Here is a 14445-nt window from a genome sequence, read left to right as displayed (position 1 = left end):
AGTTCATAATATGCCAGGTCCTAGACCTGTGCATAAGTACAGAGATAAATACTGAACCAGTCAAAACTATGTATTTTAGACATCTCATTATCAAAAGCAGAAAGGACAGTTAGGCACTTTGTTCCTTTTATCATGGAAAGCTGTTCCATTAATGTAATTTCTCACTAAGAAAAAATGTTGTATTAATATTTGTTTTATAATTAAATCAAATTATGATTATTTGAAAAGTAACAATTTGAAATTAATGGAAAATAAATTAATTTCTTTAATTTCCATTAATTTATTTTCCATGTTCCCTTCTTATTTAATACAATATGTGATAAGGAATCTGTGAAAATGGCAAGGGGCATAATTTTATAGCTACACTTCACAGTTGTAAGAAAAGGATAAGTAGTACAAAATGTTTGGGAAAATGTGAAATCTTCAAGAAACAACATGAAACCCTTTCATGCACAAAGCACAAATCATAGTCTTTGAGGTGAAACAAAGCATGCTGCAATATTCTAAAGGTTTTATAGAGAAGTGATAAATTTCATCCAGACTTGGGAACAAAGGAAGTTGCAAAAGAAAGTTTCTTCAATGAACACACAAAGTTCAAGAACTTGTATCCTCAAGATGTATTATGAAAATAGAGTTACTTCCCCTATTCAAATTACTATTTTCTACCTTTCACAGAAATCCTGTACTGGCTCAGCCACATTGGAGATGTTAAAAAAAAAAAAAAAAGAAAAAAAAAATCCTAGCAAGAAACACTTTTATAATATATACCAAATAATACACAATATAACTGTCAATCAGATATGAACCTTAATTTTTTTTTGAATATGTCACATTCTGAAGTAGTATTAAAATTCATGCATCATCCTTTGGAAAAAAATAGTATTAAATAATTATTAAACTGCATTCGGAATATGACCATTGCCTTTATATCCATTTGTTTAAAGTCAAAATCTTTTCTGAATGTGTTTCATTTTTCTGTAAATGGCAAACAGATGAATATAAATGGTATTTATCAAGTTCTGGAAGTAAATGGAAAAATAAAACTACTACGAAATTATTTGTGTTCAGACTGTATGAAAAGGCCATATCAGATATAATGGCTAGACTAATCAAGTACTGTAGGCTTCTTAATTTTGCAACAAAACAAGTGACACCAAGTATACTTTAAATGGTCTTACAGCATCTAATATTGATGATTTTCTTGTTCCCACCTACTCCTCTCCAGAACATGTTTGCTTTTTTACTCTGCTGGTTTTCTTTACTGCTAATGCCCTTCCATATGTTCCAATGATTCTACGTGTTTAAACAACCTCCACGGATAGTTGACTTATTCACACATTTCAGGAGGCACAGAAAAGCTGAAGAGCTTTACAGATAGCCATCAGCAACTTCCCTTACAGAAAGGTTACTTAATGCCCAAGAGAGACAAATTTATTTCTCCTTCCATACCCCTGAGGTTAAAGACAAAATATTGAGGTATCTTGAGAAAAGCCTAGTTGCTTAAAGGTGAACAAAATGGTGAACAAAAGAGACACTTCAACTTCAAATAAACCTTATCTAGTTGGGGAAATATAAACACGGACAGTAATTTCTTCCTGGGACAGAGGCCTAAATAATCTTCCAGACAAAGCAGTCTTAAGAATCCCTTCCCTAGGAAATTCTAGCAGGGTAACTGTGTTCTGAGCATGAGGAGGGTGAGGAGGATTATGGTTTGAGTGTGAGGATAATTGCTTTACACCAATTATCTCCTATTAATGTTTTTTAACTAAGAAGCCATGATCTAGCTCTTCCCATACATGGACAGAGGTGTGCTGGAAGTGGCTAACATTCTTGTATGATTAAAGAGAGATCTATACATGAAATACTGTCCATCCCTTATCTGGCTAATTAAGAAAGAAACTAGTATTAGCAGCTTTGAGAAAATCCACAAGAAATTTAAGCATCTGGTATTTTCTACTCATCTCTTAACTTGGGCTTTCTTGGCATATGAGCTGTCTTTTGGCTGATTTCCACTACAAGCAGGGAGCTTGCATTACAGAAGTCAAGAAGAGTCCTCACTTTCCCACCATCTATCTTCACTCCTCTACAAAAAGGAAGTGATAAGGCCAACGTAATCTCTTTGGCACCCCAGGCATAGGGGGAGATATCACAAACATCAAAAAATTTTAGTGTCATAGATGCAGTTGCAGTATATTTGACATACTTTCCCTACACATCTAATGACTTGGGTATTCTTGATGTCTGTTTTGGTGACTTTTTTTCTTGCCATCCCCTTTGCTACAAAATTCTGTCTTCCTTTGCTGCTGCTGAGTTTGGATGGGGGGGGGGGGGGGGGGGAAGAGGGAGACAAAAGAAAAGGATTGCCAACAAATCAGCCAAAGAAGAAAAAACTTGCAACTCTCCTCCTCCTCAAATGCTTTCATGTATCTACATTCTGCAAAATTTTGATGTTCCCATGAATACTAAGGATTTCAAATATTACTGAAAAAGGAAAAAAAATCATATTACTAGACTTCAAAATGAAGATTTCATGGTGCATGAAAAACAATCAGTCTTCTCCACTGAGTTTGACTTCATTTATCACGAACACAAGTTTACAATAGCTGATGTCCAAAATAATTAAAAACCTATTTCTTGCACATGATGAATACAGGTCTTGAACACATTCCCTCTAAACAATTCCAGCTTTGGTTAAAGCAAGGCTACAGTAAAATGTAGTTTGGGGTCTTGTATATAACACCAGAAAAGAAATCACAGCAATATAAATTACATTTTGATCTCCAACACAGACGGTTTAATAGGCCAGATTCAGCAAAGCATTTAAGCAAATGCTTAAATCCCATTGATTTAAGTGGGATTTAAGTACATATTAAGTACTTAGTTGAATTGGGGCCATACTGTGAAGGGACTTGTAGAACAAGAAAAACACAGTAGGCTTTGGGGATCTTTATTTACAGCTCAGACGTTAAACTTAGCAAATTTGGCTTAGGAACCTGTATAATGCAAAAGGAGCCAAGGACAGACTGCAAGAACATTTGGCTGCCCCGGGTCACTTCAGGATAATACAACATACCAATATGGGATGGATTTAGTTTCTAAAATACTTTTATCTCATAATTTACCACATTTAATTCACAATTGAGGTGTGCCACCTTAATGCGTCATTCAGCACTTTACTGTATAGAGAGACTTCAGATGCTGCCAAATTTCTAGTGCTCTCATTTATTCATCTCCTGTTCTTCCCTCCCACTTTTAACCCCAACCTTCTGGTTACAGGGTGAGGAGGAGGCAAATGACATTTGCTGTTTGTCAGTCAACTCTCACTGCATAACTAAGGAGGAAAAAAAAAGGGAAGAGAAAAGCTAACAACATCAAGTACTTCATCCTGGAATATGGTTCTCCAAGAGGGGATCAAACCAGGCATTTCATCTCAGTTAAAGGAGTTCTGTTAAAATTATGCAATTTCTCTTGTAGGTGTCTTGGAGTGAAACCAAAACTATGTTTAGTCTACATATAATTTCCTAAACATTGTAGCTGACAAAAAGAATTACATTGCCCATAGGATGACTTTTAATGATTTCCTTATCTTTCCTTCTTGACTCTAGATACAAGTTTTCTAACTCTACTAACATTACTCCAGATGGTTGAACTATTTCTATTTATCTTGCAAAGTAGAAGTTGGATTTTGGGGACATTAATAATTCTTGTTGTCAACTTTTCTTTTTGGGAATAAGCCTATTTCCGGGGAAGTCTGGGAAGCTTGGTTCCCTAGCTCTAAGAATAGATGAACAGGAAACAGAACGTTATATCATGTCCAAGCACTACCATTTGTAGAGAAATTAAGACTCAGAGTTTTATGAAATCTCCTAATCATGTTTTAAAACAGATTAGTTTTGAGGTCAGTTTCCATTTAGCAGAATGCTCTCATGCTTATGAGAACCCTTTCTTAGTATTAGGTATTTAACTGAGGTGAAGGGAGGGTTCCTAAAGTCATCCTAGACTTGCATATAAAATTTGCATATTTGTGCTAAACAATTTTGTGATAGTGCTGGAAGCTAATCTCACCTTTTCTGATTCCTACCAGGTGTCACAGTTTCAGAAGACCACGTTTCATTCCAGGCAAGAGGCATGAATCCGTTTTGAGTACTGTCACTGCGAAGAAAGTATATACAGTTACTCATCCAGGTCACAAAAAAATCTCTCTAAAACAGTGCAAGACCAATTTAATTACATGGTAAACAGACTTATGTCATTGCATGCACTGCTATTTCTGGTACTTAAAACCTGCTGAGGAAGTTGCATTAACCAGCAAAATTACTGACCCCTTTGTGGATGCAAACTTAAATGAGTAAACACAACCCTGAGCATACAAAGGATCAGCCCTAGTTCTCACCCGCGCGTATGCAAAAAATGCTCTAATTTCATTATACATTAGATTTGCTAGTGCTGTGTTAATTCCAGCCTGAAATTTAGGACACAACAGTCTCTGAGCTGAGGCCAATGGGCTTCTAGTGATTAGCAGATAAATTAGGAAAATACCGAGCCTATTAAAATGAGCATACTCAGAAATGTAATTGGACAGTGAATGAAATAATTTAACATTGATCAAAACAGATAAACACCACAATGTTTTATGCTCTGAAAAAAAAAGTATTACTTGACAGTTCATACAGCCTATCAGAAAACAAAGGAAGAATAAACTTTAGCGACAGCATTCATAACAGTATGACTACTAAAAGAATGATCACTATAAACACTTATCCCAAAGCAAATTTTTGCACTACTCAACAGGTATTTACAATGGAAAGAGGCTTACTTTTTCTTCATTCTCAATCATGACAGAACACTCTGGTCTCATTCACCTCCTCAGCTAAACCAAGTCTTTTCTTCTGCATACCATAATACGGCTACAGAAATCGCTGTGGGAAAAAAGATTTAAGTGAATAACTAAATAAGAATGATTTTTCCTCCCTCAATAAAAGCAGTAGAAGTTTCCAATACTTTCTTTTCAGTTCACAAATTGTCTAATTTCCCAAACAGCAGACAGCAAAGAGCTTATATGTGGCACAGTAATACAAAATTTTAATGCTGGACAGGAAAAAATAAAGAACTTTCAGTAAAATTTCTGTTCAGTATTTTACTACATCGAGCTGATGTCAATTCTCATCAGAATTTATGTTGCATGTATTCTGTCTTAAAATAAAAGCTGAAGAGGAACTGTTCTCCTTCAGAAAACACAACTCCATGTGCCCTTTCAATTACTTGTGAAGTAGGAAATTCAAGAGTCACAGTGAGTCTGAAAATCTCACATATGTCAAGTTAAAGTGCTTTAAAAAGACTTCTATGAATTTATTATTGAATATATGAGTATGATAAGAATCAGACAAGGAAAATAATATATTATTTATGGTAAGCAGCTAAACCATGTGATTGACACCTGCATTCCCCCCAAAATATGTGAACAACAAAATTAACAACTGAAATTATTTAAAAAAAAAAAAAAAAAAACATGCCCAGGCTTGGGAAAAATTCTGCAGTGAATTGTGACCCTGCTGTTACTCTTTCTGCTTTATATGCATAACAGCAGTAAGCCAGGCTGACCTTCATGTAATCAGTTAAAGTTACATCAATAGGACAATTCTCAAGGGGAAAAAAAGGTGGTAAGGAGTAAAGGGGAGAGTCAGCCTAGATTTTTCTAAGGGGGAAAAAAAAAAGTTTGTGGGCTAGGGCTGGTATCCCTTATAGAAAAGCAAAAGCAAAGCACAGTTGTCTCACCCCAGCTGTTTTTTTTTTTTTTTTTCCCTCCTCTTTTTTCTTTTATTAACATGAAAGTGCTTAATGTTTTAGGATGACAGTGTTTCTGCTTGAGAGAGGGAAAAGTCTAGGATTATAAATAATCTATAAAAAGCGGGACAACTGCACTTGGTTGGTGTCCTTCTACAAGGCTCAGAAAACACAGCCCCCAAGGTCTACCATCATGTTCTATCCTTTGCCTCATTACTGAGTGCCACGAATGAAGGACTAAAATGGCATTTATAGGATATGTCTTTTTTCAGACAGCAGGAATCCTGAATTACTTAAGTTAACGTTACACAGGCCTGCTTGAGTCTTGGAAGCTGTCCAGCAGTTGCAATGGAGCGATCAGGAGAGATTAATTTCATCTACTGCTTCGGTACAGTTTAGAGTAAAATAGCACATTTTGACCTCAAGCTGGTAAGAGAAGGCTGTTTCTGGTACCAGAGTGATTTTAACACAGTGAAGAATTTCATTGCAGGTTTCTGTGAAGACATACTGCTTTTTTCATTTCCTTGGCTTTGTGACCATCAGCTTAAAAAGTGTATTCATACCTCCTACAGTAACACATTCGGGGAATGCACAAGGCAGGATCACCACTATAGGCTCCCAGCAAACTACTTTCAATGGTGCTGCGTGAGCGAACAGCACTATGCCTGGCAGGCAAGGATGCACAGTTTCACCATCCTGACACTTTGCTAAACTAATACATTTAACGGGACTCAACCAGTGACAAGATTCTGAAGGAATGTGGTGAAAACCCAGCTTGGCCTGGGGAATTTATTGAGGAATCATCACAGATGAGGAGGGAATTTACTGAAGGGATCATCCAAATGAGGCTGGAAGGCTCTAAACAATGTAATTACTCTTGTTAACATCTAGGGGATAAATTATCCCTCAGATGGAAACTAAGCCCATAAGAGGGGAAAGTTATTTGGTAAACTCACCACAATAAACCACAAGGAGTCATCTCAAAAGCAAAGCTATTTGCGGGCCAACAAAGGGATACAATTTTAAAATTCCCAGCTATAAATGTTCATAATCTTACAAAGAAGCACTTCTAGATCTCCTTAAACATGTCCAAAAGCACAGATCTTCCAGGTATTCCTTCTGTTTCTGTAACACTGGCACTGGGTGATTCTCTATTATTTCCCACTGAAATCTTTGCCCTGTCCTCCATAGCACACAACCCCAGTAAAGCTACTGAGGAATAATGACACAGACAAGTTTTTCCTGTAGGTGGTTTTTTTTTTTTTTTCTTCAGGTTATCCTCTACAGTTTCAATGTACTTATGTAGATTTAAATGGCGATTACTTATTTGCATATCGTACAAATTTTATAGTGGAGCTATGACTATTATACAGACTTTTCTGCTCTATCTCAAATCAAGCTGCAAGTAGGTAACAGAGCATGGCCTGCTAACAGTTACTTAGGAATACAAAGCAACTAAAATAAACAAGTATCCCTATTATCAAAACCGCAATAATCTCCGTTATTATTATTATTATTATTTATTTATTTATTTTTAACTCACCTCTCTCTTTTCCCTTAATAAAGGAGCAAAAGGTCAGGGCTTCAAGCACATAAACAAGAATCAAGAAAAAGAGAATAAGATCAAATATCTTGGTTTTACCAGCAACTCTTACTCTCAAAGACCAGCAAGTCTGTGGAAAAGTCAATATACAGAACTTGCGGGCACCATTATATCATTTCCTGCTGCTTTTCCAAGAATCCCATGGTCATTTAATGTGGCACTTGCAGGAAACACATAAAAAGGAGCACTGAAAAAAGGAAAATAAAACAGTGCTGTGACTTGAAATGTAAATACACATCATCTAAAGATTATTCCTGAGAATGGTATGAAAAATAATCACCTTTACAAATTCCGAAAGTTTAGAAAGGGTAAGTCTAGCAGGTAGTGTAGTACTTCTCTGGAAGACCATCACTGGCATTCAGATTACAGGAGGAAGAATCTGGTAAATTAGGCCATACTAATGAAGAAATGACAGAGTTAATACATAACTGGTATCTGAAGAAATATCCAGTTCTTGGAAAGGCATCACAAGGACTGAGTAGAATACACAACCACAAATAAATAATGACTTAGTTTCCAGAAAACTGAGAAGACAACTATTTGGTCAGCTGCAGGGGGCATAAAACATGTTTTTCCTTTGTGCCAGTATGCGATAAGGTAATGGTATTGAGGTCTAACAATTTCAAAGGTGTACTTTCATTGGGGAGTTAATAAACCAATTCAATACCCCAACACAGCACACCCCCTGCACCAGTCACGAGGGTCTAGAATCTGTTCATGTTGGCTTGGCACACACTGCAGAAATCCCCTGTCTACAAGCAATGAAGAAGGGCCAATATTTGCTGCACTAGAGCAGCAGCAGAAAACTGTGTGGAAAAAACAGCTCAGGCTGTTTTCATCAGGGTTTTATTTAACCCTGTGCTAGCACAACTTAAGCTGTGTTATTGTCAGCTACCACTGTGAGATTTATTAGAACGGAGTGTACACGTAGCCTGAAAACAGTGTCTTCTGTTTGGAAGAGGATTCCTAAGAGTATGCCCAAATATGCTCAGAGTATAAAAACAGGCTTTGGACAATAGGTTTTATTAGAATCAAACTGTAGGAACTTATTTTTAGTTCATATCAAGCACTCATTAGAGGGGTAGAGTTCTCCCATTAAATATTCAATTAGTAACAATGATCTCTCAGTCATGTTGCTGCTGCCTGAGACACTGGTTACTCATAAAATACCGAGTTGTGAATAATGACTGAAAGTACTGTCACCAAGCGTGAAATAATGAAACAATGGAAAAGAATGGGGAATAATAAGAGAAAGACTTGTAAAAGTTATTAACCTACAGAAAGAAGTCTGCACATGATGAAGGATAAAGCAGCAGCAGTTGGAGAACTGCCTACGTGAGAAGACCTCAGCATTCTGCTCTGTATGCCAGCTTTCTCATGGGACTTTGAAAAACACTGATTTTTCTTTGTATATACTTAGAATAATGTGAACCACAATACATGTTTCTGATTTTCAGAGGAAGGTGAAAAAATTTATAATGGCAATTATAAGAAAAACGTTTATGCTATTAAAATATCTGCATAACTAGTGACTTATAGCTTCCGATATTCCCCTATCCCCCTGCAAATACATCCTAAAATCTCATTAGCATCTGACAGCCACTGCCAGTGCTGTCTGCACAATGCATGTACCCAAGCACTCCACACCTGAGCTTGGCTCCTTTCTAAGAACCTTATTCTGCAGCACCTTACATGTTCCCACTACAATCAAAACATTCCACAATTCTGCTTTAAATCTTATACGACTCATGACAAACTATAGCAAATCTCAAACTAAATAACTATTTTTTTTTTTAAATATATATATATTTGATGACTTCCAACTGATGACTAGAGACATGTACAGTAAACAGAATTGGCCAGCTATTTTCACTTTGTCTCTGCATATGCCCCAACTCATATTTTCTCCTGAAGGTAAGAGACTCAAGATGGCAATAGAGAGCTGGAAAAAGCGTGTTCTGGGAGAGTACTATAAATATCTCTTTTGTTGCTTAATGTGTTGATAAACCTCTTGCTAGAGAGGCCTCTGGTATTAATCTGCCCATCAGTGTCTCAGTAATTCTCATCTAAAATTATCAACAAATAATTTTGTTAGTACAAAATGTTTATTTGCAGTTACACAACTCCCAATTTGCAGAATATTAGCTGCTTAAAACATAAGCAAACAGCCACAGACTATAAAAGCCAGTGCTGAGAAGATTAATTCATAACCTTATTTTGAAGTAAATTTAATGTTACAAGATCTAGTAATGTTCCCAAAGTCTGTTAAATGTTAGTGCCTTAAAGGCAAACATTTTATTTGAATTGTTTTTAAATGGTACTCAAAAAATATGATCAAGATTTTAGAAAAACAAATATACTTATTTTTTCTTAACTCAGAAAGAGGATTCTCTGTCCAGTCACACAGAATCACACAACAATATTAACTGTATGCAGAAATGCTGAATATGCCCTGAGTCTGCTGTGAAGCACTGCTGTGTGCTGCTTGACAGCTGCTGCCTTCCATCCCAGAGGTGGCAGCCTATAAATGATGAATGAACTTATTCATACAGTCTGTAGCTATCTGAGTGTAAGAGAGATCTAATATGCATTACGTACATCTGTCTAGATATATGTACACAAGCTGAGTTTGGTTTAGTAACATTGGAAAGAGTCCCAAAAGTAAGAAATTTTAGAGTTATCACTTCTCAGTATTTTCCAAGATAAACGTCCAAAGAAGCAATATTTTCTACAGGATTATTCTTAATTAGTATTTATCATTTGAAGATCTTGTAATAGTATGCTTCCTCCAGCCTAAATGACTCTCTACTGGCTAAAGAACTTGCTATGCTAAGGGCTGGACCAGAGCTGATAAGGGTTTATCCCTTTACTTCAGTGGACTTCAGTTCAAACCTATGGCTGCTGCCAGGGGAGAAAAATGTTTTTTATAAGTAGGAAAGACAAATTTATGCCTAAGCTCCTGTTTCTGAACAGAGCAAGAGTTGAAAATTTTAAAGCTGATTACAAATTAAAATATCTCTGTCCCCAGATGCTTGCCTATCTTCAATCAATTGGCTGCCCCTGTCTGCTGATCTGGAGCTGCAGGGACAGGTCTGCTGAGAACTGACACCTATTTCAGGATCAGAAGAGGGCACTAGGGTTTAAGGTACATTCAGAATAAATCCAAGACAAAGAGGGAAAAAAAAACAGTGAAGCGTGTTAGAAATAGTCCCTTGTTATACTTGTTTTGTGAGAGAACCAGCAGAATAAAGGGAGAAAACATAGGCAGGGCTGGAGGCCCAAGGGACCAGGTGCTGTGGCAGCTCAAGCACAGCTCAAGGGACATGTTTGGTCACCAACATTTACACAAGTGCCTTCAGCTTGCAATAGCCTCACCCCACGTGCTGAAGCCCTCCCCTCCATCCCACCCATCACAGGTAAGCCTCACCATGTTATTTCTTTGTTGGGCTCAGTTTGTGACTGCACTGGCAGCAAACAGGCACATGACCAGAATGACAGCAACTCACAGAGATTGCTGAGCTGCCCAACCCACCAAGACGAGAAGCAGTCAGAAAGGTGAAGAGAAGGGTCCTTTGAGGGCTCAAGAGATGCAATGAACTTCACAGTGCACCTTAATAAGATAAAGAGCCACATCCACCCAGAGTGTTTAATTCTCCTTCTAGCTAGGAAGCAGAGTAATTGCACTGTGTTTGTTTTTCTCTGTTAAATCCGATGTGGTATTTTGACACGACACATTCCATCACAGAGGGCTTGCCACATATTGTACACGTTCTGTGTTAAGGGGGTACATTCAGTGGTGATGGACAGGTGGGATCAGGAGAAACCCCTCTGTGCTGTGCAGTTTGTATCAGCAAGCTCAGCTGGTTCTTCTCCCTCTGATGTCAATGTTTAGGAAGAGTACCAGCCTATACGGTGCAATGCCTATAACAACTGACCCTATAGAAGCTAATTAATATGCAAATTGCCAATGTATTTGAGTCTAACGTGTCCTTTAGAACAGAAATAAAATATTCTAGGATCACTTGATAATGCTGTACCCTCTCCCTTGGACTAGAAAAATCTTATTCAGCATCTTTTAGAACATTTTCCAGAGCAGTTGCTACCTAGACCATCTCCTCTGGTCCAGTGAAAAGAAGCTAGTGTTAGTGTAAGACCTTAGAGAAGTATACACTGTTGGCATAAATGGCAACACACAAGGAATTCACATAAACTTGAGAGGAAGTGAACAAAAAGGCTAAATTACACCTTTGCAGTGAGGTAAAGCTACCATATGAGCTGTACAAAGGGACTTTACCAGGACACCTAAACAACGTATGTTACTCAATTAAGAAGCATCTGCATGTGCATCTACACGATGCCAACTACAAAGCCACATCAGACTGTACAGAATTCCTAAAACAAATTCTTATTAAGGAGGGGTATCTTGTTAGAATTTAACTCCTGTCTTCATGTTTTCTCCTTACAACTAACCCATGCCTCCCCTGAAATTTTCTGGACTACCAGAGATTGTCTCTTGTCTCCAAATTTTTATTTTGACTTTTGTCTTTGCTTTTCAAACTCAAGCAGTTGACAGAAGCAGCTAGAAACGCACATTTGTCAGAGAAACACAAACAATATTGTCTTTCATAGGGTCTACCACATGCATACAGCCAACTTGACATTTAACCCAAGGACCAAAATAAGAAACTGTATCTTGCCAGATTTTTCTTGTAGTGAGTAATTGCACCTCAAAATTAGCCAAGTCACAAGCATGTTCCGCTGAAATGGGTTATATTACTGGACAGCTATTCCCTTCATGCACAGTCACGACAACAGAGAAGAGTCTGATTTCATAGATTAAGTATATGATCTGCCACAAAAAAAGGTAGTATCACCCACCAAAAAAAAAAAAAAAAAGAGACTACAGTTATGAGTCAGGATTATAATACCACTGTCTTGGAATGGCTCAGTATTTCAGCACAGACAGTACATATGCTATCAGAAATATCCAAAGGTTTTTCATTAGCTAAGAAAGCAAGAAAAGGAGGAGATGTTCTTGACTATAAACAATGACATACTGAGGTGCAGATCTTAAAATGTTGAAGTTTGGTTCCCAGATCCTCTGGTGCAGGCCTGGATAGGAGCAGAAGGATGCTTTACTCTCTCTCTCCCAAGGAGAACTGGAAGCTGAATATGAGCTTAAGTAATTAACTTATAGATAATGATAACAGCGGAAGTGCATATTTATCACAAAAGTTGAAATTTCAAGGGCAAACAGTCACAAAGATGAGAGTCAATAATGCTTTAATAAAGCTGGAAACTAAAGGGGCATAAGTATTAATATTATACTTTAAAAAGGGAGAAGACCAAAATCATATTAAAGCACATGTGGAAAAAAGAAACACAACAAATGGAAAAATGATTAGGAAAAGTATTGTGGCAGTTTAGTATGATTGATTTGCTATTTGAAAGTTAATGATGAAAGACACTGCTTTGGAAACGAAAAACAGGTCTGCTTAAAGGCAGACACTCCTTACTTTTGTTCATAAAGCCCTGCAAAATAACGAGGAAAAGTTGAAAGCTATGGATGTGTTTTGGTGAAATATAACACGTCTTGGATGTTAAATGGGAATAAAGACCAAACAGTAGCAAAAGTGATTTTGAACTGAGACTTCTGGAGAGAGAAGATATGTATTATAGCGAATTGCTCCTTCTTCTGAGAAAGGGTACAATGATTTTACAGACCTTTCTTTAAATTAGACCTTTGGTATTTCAAGTATTGGTATTTCAAGTACCAAATATACAAGGAAGGGTTAGGAGCAATATGCCAGTTTCACTGATCTCATCCTTTTCTATCTGATCAAGCCAGTAACAGATTGGACACAGACTGATCAGGATAAATTTGCGTGGTGATCAGCTCTGCCTGGAAGAAAATGCTACACCAAGTTAAACATGGTTTCCTGGTATTAGATAAAACAGTGAAAACAGCACAGAAAAGCTGAGGAATACTCTGAGACTCAGTGCTAGTAATGACTTCTAAAGGAAATGATAAAAATTGTGCTGGAATTGGTCTAAAATGTTTAGCCCTTGAGCCTTTTTGCCCCTAACGGGAGCACACTTCTGTATTGATTTCTATAGGATAGCTGAAGATGCAGGTATCGTTATTCCCCCATGTAATTCTTCCTGTTCTTGTTAAGGCAAGGGAGATTCAAGGCCATGTCATGCTCCTTTTTGTATTATCCTCATCTCAGGGCACCATAGGGATTTGTACTGAGGTTTAAATTTAGTTCCAGCTTGTGCAGAGCTCTCTCTGACAAGTATACAAGTGATGAGAGAACTGTGCCCTTTTGATTATAACACATGCTCGTCTGAAGACAAAAATAAGACATGCCCCATCCTGCAATCCCAGACAATAAAGAGAAGATACAATTTCAAAATAAAAAATATAGATGATTGCTAACAGATCAACGTCTATCTTTTCAAGTTTTGTCTAGCAACACATCACTCACTTCACTTCTACATTAGAAATAGTACAATTGTAGTTACCTTTCTGAACAAAGATTGCAAAAGGGTTTGGAAAGGGGCCTATTATTATGGTCATTTACATAATGTGTAATAAAAATTTGCATACAAGCTATTAAGATATTCTACAAGTAATTTATAATCTCACATTTTAATGGCATTTCTAATTAGTGCCTTCATGAAGGAGTGATGTATTTTATCACCCAGATTTTTCCTTTGGGGGGAGCATTACTTTTTAAAAGTTCAGCTGAAGGCCTCAGAAAAAATCTCCATCGCATGACTGCATCACCTATATTCCAAAATTTAATAGCTGTTAATAAAAGCTAGAAGTGTGATAATACTTAAGGAAACGAAGTGCTTTCCCTGGCTATGTATCACATTAAGAATCTACCTTGGCTGCATACAGAAGCTCCCCATGCTTACCTGAACATGCAAAGTGTAAAAATGCTGATGCCCAGTGACCCCTTGGAAGTTGCTCAAATGTAACCAATAGCAACATCTGCTCATATCTCTACTGCATTTCTACTTTTGGAGGGAAAAACCTCTCGACTTCAGCT

This window comes from Anas platyrhynchos, chromosome 11 (assembly GCF_047663525.1).
Source record: "Anas platyrhynchos isolate ZD024472 breed Pekin duck chromosome 11, IASCAAS_PekinDuck_T2T, whole genome shotgun sequence".
Lineage (NCBI taxonomy): Eukaryota > Metazoa > Chordata > Aves > Anseriformes > Anatidae > Anas > Anas platyrhynchos.
The sequence above is the reverse complement of the archived record's forward strand: the minus strand, read 5'-3'. Positions refer to the sequence as shown.